Raw genomic sequence first — 11,970 nt, forward strand, 5'->3', positions numbered from 1 at the left:
CATCTGCGTGGTAATTCAGGTTTATGGTATTACGTCTTTTTAATCATTAACTTCCAGACTTGAAGACTGAAGACTGAACTCAAGCAATTCTGCAGTTCTTCTCTTCACCAGCAGAGGGCGGAAGGGGAAAAGAGGATTGACAACCCACATCTGAATAATCCACAGTCCTTCCTCACTCCTAAATCACAGCATGGTAACCTAGACACAGTCCTTCCTCACTCATATTCAAATCACTATTACAAACAGGAATAACATTTTGCGGCTGATGTCCACACACACATTTTTTTTAATTTCAATCATTGAGCAAAAATGGAAATTTGGAATTTCTTAAAATATGTGCACTTCAACATAATGTCAGCAGAGGGCAGCATAGCAGAGTGTAAACAGGGGCTTTGAAGCACTAATGAAGCATCACCCCACGGGACAGGAGTAGAGGAAGAAGAACTATCTGTGATGCACTCATCATAGAACATGGAAACATAGACAACATTGGTCTTTAAAGTCAGGACCCATTCGGTTTGTCACCACCCATGCTGTCTAGTTAAAAGAGAAGTTTGTTTTGCTTAGTTGTTAGTTGTTTTGTTTAGTGCTCTGCCCACAATCATATGTTTTCTGAGTATGCTTATTGATTTATTTCTGTATATTTAGACCCTTATCTTTGTTAAATAACACATCAATAAGATAAAATATTAGAGCACAGAATGTTAAATAGTCATTGGTCTGGTCCCAAACAAAATACATACAGGTATATCCTGAATCATTTATTCAGAGTCTGATTAATAAAGATGATACATTAACATTTTAATTCCCCGTTAGTGAGTGTATGTGGGCGCCCATGGAACTGTAGGGCCATTCTCTTGATGAACAATGCTTTGTGCTGACTGGCCTGGATCTTTATCGCCATGACAGCCATGTTTCCATGGCGTCCGAGAGAAGGGTTTTAGCCTGCGCTCACTAGCCTGGCACCAGGCCACAGGAGGATGCAGAGGAGTTTCAAAAACATCAGGTCTCAACTCTCTGACAACAACAGCTCTCACAACCTCTTCAACCTTTCAAAAACATCAGGTCTCAACTCTCTGACAACAACAGCTCTCACAACCTCTTCAACGTTTCAAAAACATCAGGTCTCAACTCTCTGACAACAACAGCTCTCACAACCTCTTCAACGTTTCAAAAACATCAGGTCTCAACTCTCTGACAACAACACCTCTCACAACCTTTTCAACATTTCAAGCTGAGAGAGAGATTTCAGCGCATTAAGAAAAGGAAGCTAGTTCCCAACACCAGTTAGGTTAGCGGCGTTATCATTGTCAGCCGTCAATTCTGCAAGGTTGAGACTTTAAAGAGCGTTTCTCAGCCCAATGAAAGTTTATCAATGCAATAAGTCACACATTTACTTTGGGGAGTAAAGCAGATATGCTATTATCTGTCTGCGTGCCATTGATTTGTGATTTTATAATCGTTTCTTAGAGACTGAACATATTGATTTGTGATTGATAATGCGCTGTCTTAGAGTCTGAACATATTAATTTATGATGTGATAATGTGCTGTCTTAGAGTCTGAACATATTGATTTGTGATTTAAAAATGCACTTGTTATACCTCTGAATTACTTAGAAATAACCAGAGTCAGTCATAAATTCCTTCGTCAAACTCAATGCTCTTTACTTTTTCAACAGTCGTCAAACAGAGCGAGAAACTCACGATTTTTCCACCTTAACCAAAAACATCCCTAGGCAAAAACAATCGATCCTCAGATCATTGACCAAGGCAAAACAACTAGACAACAGAAACACTGCATTGGCTCAACAGGTCAAATAACAAAGGCACATTAAATCAAAAACCATTTAAGCATTATCAAATATTTGACTGTAACATGTAACACACTGTCTTTTTCCCCCTACATGTATGAGGTGATACAGCTATAGAAATATAGCTACACGATACACATATAAACACACACTTTATAAAGCTACAAATAACACAAATAAACACACACTTTCAGGAGGACAGACAGTCTCCATTTATGTTCATGTCAACTGAGAGTCAGTTTGAAAACAGGATGACAGTCATCAACAGTGTAAACAGTATGCACACAGAGTTAAACGTTTTTCAATACAATTCAACAACTATGAAGTTAAATAGGTACATTTTGATTTCAGATCTGCCACTGTGGTCAACGATACAACACTGCTCTTGTCTCCTGTAAGATGTTAAAACAATCAGATCTTCCACAAAATGAGAGGAATGTATTCATTGTTCCATGTGTTTAAACATAAACCTCATATGCAGGCTCCCAGGCACTGAGACACTGACTAACCTCTTCTGTTCAAAAGCACATTACCCTACATCACAGTTATATCACAGGTCATAAATAAGTTAATACATTAGCGCTCTATACAAGCCATAGGTTGTCATCATACAAAAGCAAAGAAATTAATTATTTAAACCAGAAATTGTAACACAGGAATACACTGCTTTGAACAGCTCACTGCTTTAATGAAGCAGGTTATATTAAGGCACTGGGTTGTTTAATGTAATTGTTTTAATTGCTGATTTGTGTGAAAAGTAAGAGAACTTTCCCCAATATGGTCAGATGAAATACGTTGAGCTGACTAGCATGTGTATGGGACATAAGGGGGTCTGTTGTGCTGAACTACATAAAGACACTGGTATTAAGTCAGGCACCTGTTGATGTGTTTGTGTGTGTGTGTGTGTGTGTGTGTGTGTGTGTGTGTGTGGTATGTATGTATGTATGTATGTATGTATGTATGTATGTATGTATGTATGTATGTATGTATGTATGTATGTATATGTTTTTATTTATTTCATGTGTTTGTTTGTTTGTTTTTGTATTTATTTTGATAGGTTTGTTTGTTTGTTTGTGTTTGTGTTTGTATTTAATATGTTTGTGTGTGTGTTTGTGTGTTTGTTTGTGTATGGCTCATATGGTCAGGTCGTCTGATCGTGCTCTGCAGCTGCCCCTGCTGAGGCGGCTCAGGCTCCTGGTCTCCTCCGCTCGCTCAGAGTTCTCCAGCTCCTCCTGAGCCCCAGAAGCTTTCCTCACCTCCTCCTGCACCTCCGTTACACCTCTCAGCTCCTCATGCACCTCCTGCACACCTCTCAGCTCCTCATGCACCTCCTGTACAGCTGTCACCTCCCTCACCTCCTCCATCACCTCCTTTGGAGACTGCATCTCTCCACACACTACCTCTTCTCCTGGGTTGTCTGCCTCTTTACTAAGTTCCAGGGGTTTCACCTGCTTTGTCAGCTCCACTGAAGGCTTCACCTCCTTTCCTAACTTCCCTGGAGATCCAACCTCCTTTCCTAACTTCCCTGGAGATCCCACCTCCTTTCCTAACTCCGCTTGAGGGTTTGCCTCCAGACATAGCCCCTTAGGCTTCACTTCATCTCTCTCCTGCTCCTCCTCTCTCCCCTCCCCTCCCACTGCCTGTGGTATTGAAGCCACCTCCTTCTCTTTCACTCCCACCACCTTCTCCTGTGGAGACAACTTCTCCTCTTCCTCTTTCCTAGCAGGAGGAACTACCACCTCCTTGTCTGGTGTGTGGGTCTCATCTTTGATCTTCTCCTCTCCTGCCACCTCCTCCACTGTGGATTCTCCCAGTTTGTTCTCAGCAGTAGACAGCTCCTCTTTAACCTCCTCTGCCAACTCCTTCTCCTCTACCCCATCTACTCTCTCCTCCCTGGCCTCCTGTCTGTCCTCCTCCTTTTCCTCTTTCAGCTCCTCCTGCAGCTCTTCTTTACTCTCCTCCACCCCACCCTCTGCTTCATTCTCCTCCTGTGGTGCTGCCGTACTCTCCTTATTCTGTTCCACCACCTCCTCATATTTCTCCTCCTCCAGATGGGTTTCAGCCCTCTCCTCCTGACCCTTGGCCTCCTCCGGGACTGCATCTCCACCAATACCATCTAACAAAACCTCCTCACTGTTCTCCACTCCACACAGCTCCTCTGGGCATCCCTGCCCCAAACATGCCCCTGCCTCGCTATGCTCCTCCCCTTCGTCTGCCTGCTTGGGGGATTGTCACCTACTTCCTCATTCTCTTGAAGTTTCACCCCATCCAGCTCCTCTGATGTTTCTTTAAGCACCTCTCCAGCCCCCGTCTCCCCAGTGTCCTCCTCACCACCTCCCCCACCCAGGTCATCAATAACCACTCCTTGCTCCTCCCCAGTTAGCCCTTTCTCCAAGATGACGGGTTCCAGGAGCTCTCCGCCCAGCTCGTCCAGCCCTTCTTCCTCTATCGACCCCGCCAGAGTCTTCATCGCTCTCCCGTCCACTTCGTCAGGCACGTCATTACGGATCTCCCAGATCAGCCCCTCTAGAGCCTCAGAGTTTGTCTGTAGGGTTACGACCTCCGTCACGACCTCCGTCACGACCTCCGCCACTCTCCCGTCCACCTCATCAGCAACCTCCGGTATCTCCCTGGTGAAGTCTTCCACAGGGTCTGGTGACAGAAGCCCTGGCACCTCCCCTCCCTTCTGTCCTTCTGCTGCCACGCCTTTTAAACCCTCTGCCTGTGCCACTTTCTCCTCCTCATCCTCCTCTTCCTCCTCCAGGATCTCTTCAAATAACTCAGTGGTCTGGGCATAAGACGACAGTGTTTCGTTGTAGACTTTGGAGACGTCTTCAGTGGGCACTGATTTGGTAGCCTGGCAGGCTCTCTCTAGCAGCAGCAGAGACGTCGGCACCCTCCCTGCCTCCATACCCACATCCGTCAGGGGGTAGTAGTGAGGCGTGGCCCTCTCCTCCTCCAGCAGCCGGTACCCTTTGGACCGCAGGATGGGGAAGGCGATGGAGGGCAGACCCCTCCGGGGAGGCAGTTAGGGTTAGGGTCTGCACTCCCTTTCCCCCTCCCCTTCCCCCGGCATCGTCCTCAGCAAACAAACATTGTCACATTAAAAAGGCATGAGGCTTTTTAACCCATGTTTTTATTTATTTCTGTGTGAGCGAGTGTGTGTGGGTGTGTGTGTGCGAGTATATTTGTGTGCCTATTTGTGTGTGTGTGTGTGTGTGTGTGTGTGTATGTGTGTGCGAGTGTGTGTGTGCGAGTATATTTGTGTGTGTGTGTGTGTGTGTGTGTGTGTGTGTGTGTGTCTTATCTACAGAAGCGCTAGATTCACACATTATAGAAGCCCTATTGTAAACCCTGTAACTATGTTAATTAGCTTATCTATATATGCTCTAGATTCACACTTTATAGAGATACTACTGAGAATATCATAATGAGCTTCTCCACTCTGCTGCTCCTCAGGGACGCTGCCATAATGGAAATGGAGCCCTAGTGACTAGTGACTGTTTTAACGGCAGAGATAGTGACACACACACACTCTGAATTTAGTCTCTGCATTGTACCCATCCAGGGTAGTGAAGCACACAGTGAGGCACACAGTGAAGCACACTAACCCGGAGCAGTGAGCTGCCTTCAGCGGCACCCGGGGAGCAGTGATCGGGGTTAGATGCCTTGCTCAAGGGCACCTCAGCCGTGGATGTGGGCATGGGAGAGCAGTGCTCTACCACTTCCCCCACCCACATTTTTCCTACTGGTCGGGGATCAAACCGGCCACCAGCCTGAAACCCTAACCAGTAAGCCACAGCTGCCCCTAATGTTTAAAACTTAATGTTTAAAACTGCCACTCTACCACTCCAACTCTACTGGCAAGCTAAGAAAGATGGCTGAACATGAGTGTATGTGGTCAGGGAAGCCTTTTTATCAGTTTCAAAAGACAAACATCATTAATACTATGTCATTGTAAGGCTTTCAGTGCATAGCTCAAGGTTCAGAGTTTGTTACGGAATGCAGGTGATGTTTGAACTCAAACGCACGACTCAGACAACAGTTGTGCATTTTTAGAATAAACGTTTTACTTTCCTGGTTCGGTACACAGTAAGGCAGTCCATAGTAGGCAAACAATCCAAAGGGGCAAATACAAAAGAGAAGTCGGAATACAGTCCTTGGTGTAAACTCAGAGAAAACACCTTGTTTCTTTAACTCCATTTACTGGTTCAACTTCAAGTAAATCCGTACCACACACACAATCACCTCTCAGGTACAACATCCGGTCCCTATCAAAGTAAAAGTATTATAACCAGAAATACATAGTTAACAAACTCACTCTCTTTTTTTAAATAAAAAAAACTTGAGGATTACATATTAAAGTGAGCATAACATCACAGGGCATAGTCAAAGTGTAACCTGAATATTCTTACAGCACCTCAGTGCCCTTGAGGTAACAACATAACAAAAGTGAACATATTGCAAATATATAGCCTAACTTGGTTAAACATTTTCTGAATGTACTTTAGTGCAAAGGTATAACAACTGTACAAAATTAAGATTTCAGTTTAGTCAAGCTTCCATTGTCCATCACTCAGTGCTTTGAGTAACATATGAGCTGATGCGCCCTTTTTGGTAAGACAGTCTGCAAGTTGGTCTTTTGTGTTTTTCCACAACACACGCTCAATCCTCTTCATTTGGACAAGTTCTTTTATGCTACTTATCTCCAGGCGAAGTCTTTTCTCAGAGACAGACTTCGTAGACTTAAGTGCATCAACAAGCGAATGGTTGTCTGTCACACAGATTATAGGTGGTGCGTTTGCAGCGCCACCTGATGTCAGCTCAGAGAACAATGTGGCTAGAAAAATTGCATTGTCTATTCCATCAGACATTGCTAATGTTTCTCCAGCAAGTGTACTTCGCACAACTCTCTTTACTCTCTTTGATTGCCAAGAGAGTGGTGAAAATGTACCATCTTCTCCCATCAAAACAATTAAATGACCTCCTTGAGTGGCTCCATCGGAAAGATTTCCAAAAGAGGCATCACTGAACATGACAATCTTGAGAGCACTCTCACTTCCCAAGTGTTGGAAGTTTAGCACTACTTTCTTGGATTTAAGCTTACACACTATTCTGTTTGCCTCATGAATCGTTTGCACTGTTGCATTCTTAAGGTTAGAGGCCAAGTTACTAGCATCAAACATGACATCTGGCCTGCTTTGTCTTGCTACCCAGAGAATCTGACCTATCTTTGATCGGAGTTGATCCTTTTCCTCTTCATAAAGAGGAGAGTCTTGCTTGACAGCTCGTGAAGGAGCCATGTGTATGGGCTGCATGTGTTGGGTGTAATTCTCCTGATGAACCTGCACAGCATTATTTACAGTCACAAAGTCTATTCCAACATAGCAGAAACGATCATGCTCTTCACGCCCCACTTGAAAGACTGACCTGAGGTAAGGTATCACTGTTTCAGAGAAGCTTTGGGTGCCTCCCCATATGAAGTCGTCGACATGACATGCCAGTACCCCAGTAACAGCACAGTCTTTGTCAGTCCAATAGAAAACAGCGGGGTCTACTTTGGACATTTTGCCCCCTGCTTCCAGCACTATTTCTTTCACTCTGTTGTACCAGTACAGTGAGGCATCTGCCAAACCATACACACATTTTTTGAGCTTCCATAATGTTCCTTTGCAGTCTGCCTCATGGGGAGGCCTGATGTAAATGTCACGTGACAGCTCTATTCCCTGTAGGAATGCAGCTTTTATGTCCATGGAATGTAGTGTCCACTGTTTTTGACAGATGACAGCTAAAAGTAGTCGAAGGGATTCAGAAGCACATGTTGGCGAATCTTTCTGTAGCTCTGACACTTGAAGCTCTTCAAAACCTCTTGCCACTAACCTTGCTTTAGGTACTATCCCGGCCGAGGTCTCTTTCAGAGTGCATACCCATCGGGTGCTGATGCTTCTTTGTCCTTTGTCTTGAACAACTTCAAACACTTTGTTGTCACTCCAATTCTTTATCTCCTCCTGTTTAGCTATGTCAAATGACACATCTTTTGTTATTAGCACATCCTCACTGTTATCTGTTGTCATCACAGGTGGCTCTATCTGAAGGTCATTCAACTTTGATACATCGATTGAATCAGTCTTGCCTGCAACATTGCTTGGTTCAATGTATAGCAAATTGTACCAACTTTTGTATTTGCCGGTAGCTTTACCTGCTCGACCAAGAACTTCTGCTCTGTGTAATGATCCACTATGGCCATCTCTGTAATTCAGAATTTGCCCTGTTTTCAGAGGAACATCATTTCGCAGTTCTATGGCATTTTGCATCCATGTGTCATCATCTGCTTGGTGTGTTTCAGTCTCCATCCCTGTGAGTACTCCTGTTCCTGTATCATCCATGTCACTGTCAAGAGAGGTGTGATCTTCTGCAGCATCTGTCAAGTTTTTTTCTTTCATAAGTCTCAGGTAGTGCACCCTAACACAGGTACCACCATGTCTGACAAAGACCACTGCTCCATCTTGGCCTATCACAGTGCCTGGTCCTTTCCACTCTGGGCAATCTACTCTCTTGTAGTACACCTTGTCACCATTCTCGTATCTCTCATTTGTACTCCGTAGCTGTTTACGCAGTGCTCTCCTTATTCTCTCTGAACACTCTGCCTCAGTAAATGCCCTTCTTGCTGCATGTAAGGCAGAGATGTGTTTTGCTACCCACTCACTTTTTGTACTGCCCTCTAAGGCTGGCGGCTTGTCAGTCAGCACGGAGGGCAAGTTAGGGTTCTGTCCAAACACCAACTGATGAGGACTGTAGCCGTGAACATTTTGCATGGTATTCTTTGCCATGAGCGCCCAGTCCAAGGCAATGTCCCAGTCACAGTCGTTACTGTTTCTCAATTTCTGTATGATCTCTGTCAATGTTTGATTGTGACGTTCACACAGTCCATTACTCCAAGGGCTGTACGCAGCTGTTGTTTTTACTTCTATGTTGAAATTTTCTGCCATATCTCTGACCTCATCATTGTTGAACTCTCCTCCATTGTCGCTGAACAGCTTCTGAGGTGGGCCATGCACGCTTATCCAGTCATGGATGAAGTGTTTAACAATCTCAGGTCCTGCCTTAGTGGTCAGAATGCTTCCTGCACTAAATCTCGTGAATTGATCAATAATGTGAAGATACCACATACCTGGCTTCAGTTCATGGAGGTCGACTGCCACGGTTTCATTGTGCTGAGATGCCAGAGGAAGACCAACAGCAGGCCTGGGTTTCATCTTACTGTATCTTCGGCATGTGTCACACTCACTCACAATTTTCTCAAGAATGATGGCACATTCTGCATCTTTTGTGCCTGAACTAGATAAAAGCCTTAGCAGCCGTTCAGCCGAGGCATGACCAAACTGTCTGTGAAGTTTCACTAGCATTTTTTTCTTTTCAGCTTTGCTCATGTTTTCTGCGACAGCAAGTATTTCCTCATCGCTTTGTTCATTAGAGGCGCCACCTCCAGTGGCTACAAGGACACAATCATCACTTTGAGAGGGTTCACCCCCAGTGTCCATAATGTTCACACAGTAATGCCCAGAGCTTGTAAAGTCCAATTGTACAGGTTGATTGAACATCACTGCACTGTCATTTTCCATGTTGAGAACAGTCCCTGCCTTTTTCATGGACAACTTGCTTAAAAGCAGTGGAATCTGTGCTGGAACAACTTCAGTCTCAATGTTGCACTTTGTTTGACCAATCTTTGCCGGAATTTTCAGTTTTCTGGTGGAATGGACCACTTTTCCATCCCCAAACTTGAATGGTCTATTACTGCGTTGCTCAGTCTTTCTCATCTTCTCTGACTCACTTTTGCTTATTCCCCTGATATAGCTATCTAGCCATTCCTCTCCACACACAGTGCGTGTGCAGGCAGTGTCTATTATTGCAGAACTAAAACATTCTGTCAAAAATATTTCTGCATCAGTGGGTGACTCTTTTGTAAAGAGAGTAATGTTACACTCATCAACGTCTTCAGTTAATTTTACTTGCTCACCCTTGTGGGGGCAGTCCTTAGCCCAGTGGAATGTGCTTTGGCAAATGGCACATTTTGATCTGCGTCCGAGCTTGTCCAAAGGGTTAGTGCCTGGCAAGGGTGTTTTTGACTGTTCGCCTTTTGACCACGACGGTCTGCTTCTCTGGCGCCTCTGTTCAGTCGTGACGTAGGCAACGTCTTGGTTAATTGCCATCGTTGGAGCTGACATCTTCCCTCCAAAAATCCTTTTCAGTGCCGACTTCATTGAAGCAAACGTTAATTCCGTACATGCCGTCAACGCTAACTGTCGGTCTTTTACTTCAATGCATGCCGTGTCAAGCAACTTGAAAGCTAAAACGGCATCGGGCAATTCCATGTTGTATTTGCGCATTCTTAAATAACGTTGCTCAAAGTTAATGATGTAATCAGTCATTGACACGTTACTGTCTCTCGTTATCCGATCAAAATTCGAATATGCCTCATACGTTATGTCCTTTTCTTCTTTCAGAAACAGTTTATCAAGTGCATTTAACAAAGTTGTCATACCAGCATCTTTGTTTAGATCATCGATAGGTACCTCCATAGCTGTGTCTCGCGCTCGCCCAGTAAGCGCCAAAGCCACCGCAAGAGCCTGCTTCTTTTTTGGAAGTTCTGTAACTCGTGTCCACATTTCAACTTCATTTTTCCAGCTTTCATACGGCTTTCCTTCGTCAAAGGTCGGCGGAATCTTGTAATTTGCAGAAGCCATCCTCTGCTACCATGTAAACTCAGAGAAAACACCTTGTTTCTTTAACTCCATTTACTGGTTCAACTTCAAGTAAATCCGTACCACACACACAATCACCTCTCAGGTACAACATCCGGTCCCTATCAAAGTAAAAGTATTATAACCAGAAATACATAGTTAACACTTGGTTGGCAACACGAAAAACGTAATTAAATAATGTGAACACGGAGAAACACTGAAAAACACAGGAACAATGAAAAACACGGAAAGACACGGCGAAACAAACACGTAACACAAATTACGACTCAACGAGTAACAAGAAACCACTGACTATATACACCGTGGATAACAAGGTACAGGTGAAAACAATCAAGGCGGGGGAGACAATGAAAGGCAGGTCGCTACCTCAGAATAATAAGGTTCTATCTGCGTTCAGGTCAGTTTTGAGATATTGAGGTTTAAAGTTTTAGCATTGCATATACCAAAACTGACAAATGGAGTGTATTTCTTTATAGCACCAAAGTTATACACACCATACATGTATTCTACATCTGAGATATCAAAATTCTAGATCAATTGTAAATTAGGGATTTTGAAACAGGTCAACTGTAGATAGAACCTTATAGCTCTAAAAACGAACAGCCACCTTGGAATTATAAGGTTCTATCTTCAAAAACAGAAGAAGGAACAATGATTATAAAAAAATATTAACTATTAACTTATATATACTGCTTGAACGTTCAATTCATATAATAAAAAGTGTATTTTAGATGTTTAATCTTCATGCATTCATGCACTTAGCACAACATTTTTCCAATGCGTCATTTTTCCTTTCATTGCTTTTATCTTTCTTATTCAAGATAACACTAAGTTACATGAAAATGAATAATTAAAAACAATGCATGGTCTGATATGAATGTTTACAATCAGTCTTTATTGATAAAGACACTGTATTTCAAACTCAGGTTACTTACTGTAAAAAGAAGCTCATTTGAAAACCATTTTCATGCAATAACAATACCACTTACAATAATGCATCACATACAAACATCACATACTATTCACCTATTCATCAACACCTCAAAAGGAACTCATTTGAAATTGATTTCATGCAATAAAAATAAACATAGCCTAGTATCACTTACAATTAATATGCACCACATACTTACATTACATTCTATTCACTTATTCATCAACACCTCAAAATGAACTAATTTGAAATTGATTTCATGCAATAAAAATATACATAGTATCACTAACATTTAATATGCATCACATACTTACATAACATCCTATTCACCTATTCATCAGTACCTCAAAAGGAACTAATTTGAATTTGATTTCATGCAATAAAAATATACATAGTATCACTTACAATTAAAATGCATCACATACTTACATTACATTCTATTAATTTATTCATCAACACTAAGGAG

The sequence above is a fragment of the Sprattus sprattus genome (assembly GCF_963457725.1).
Source record: "Sprattus sprattus genome assembly, chromosome: 5".
NCBI lineage: Eukaryota > Metazoa > Chordata > Actinopteri > Clupeiformes > Clupeidae > Sprattus > Sprattus sprattus.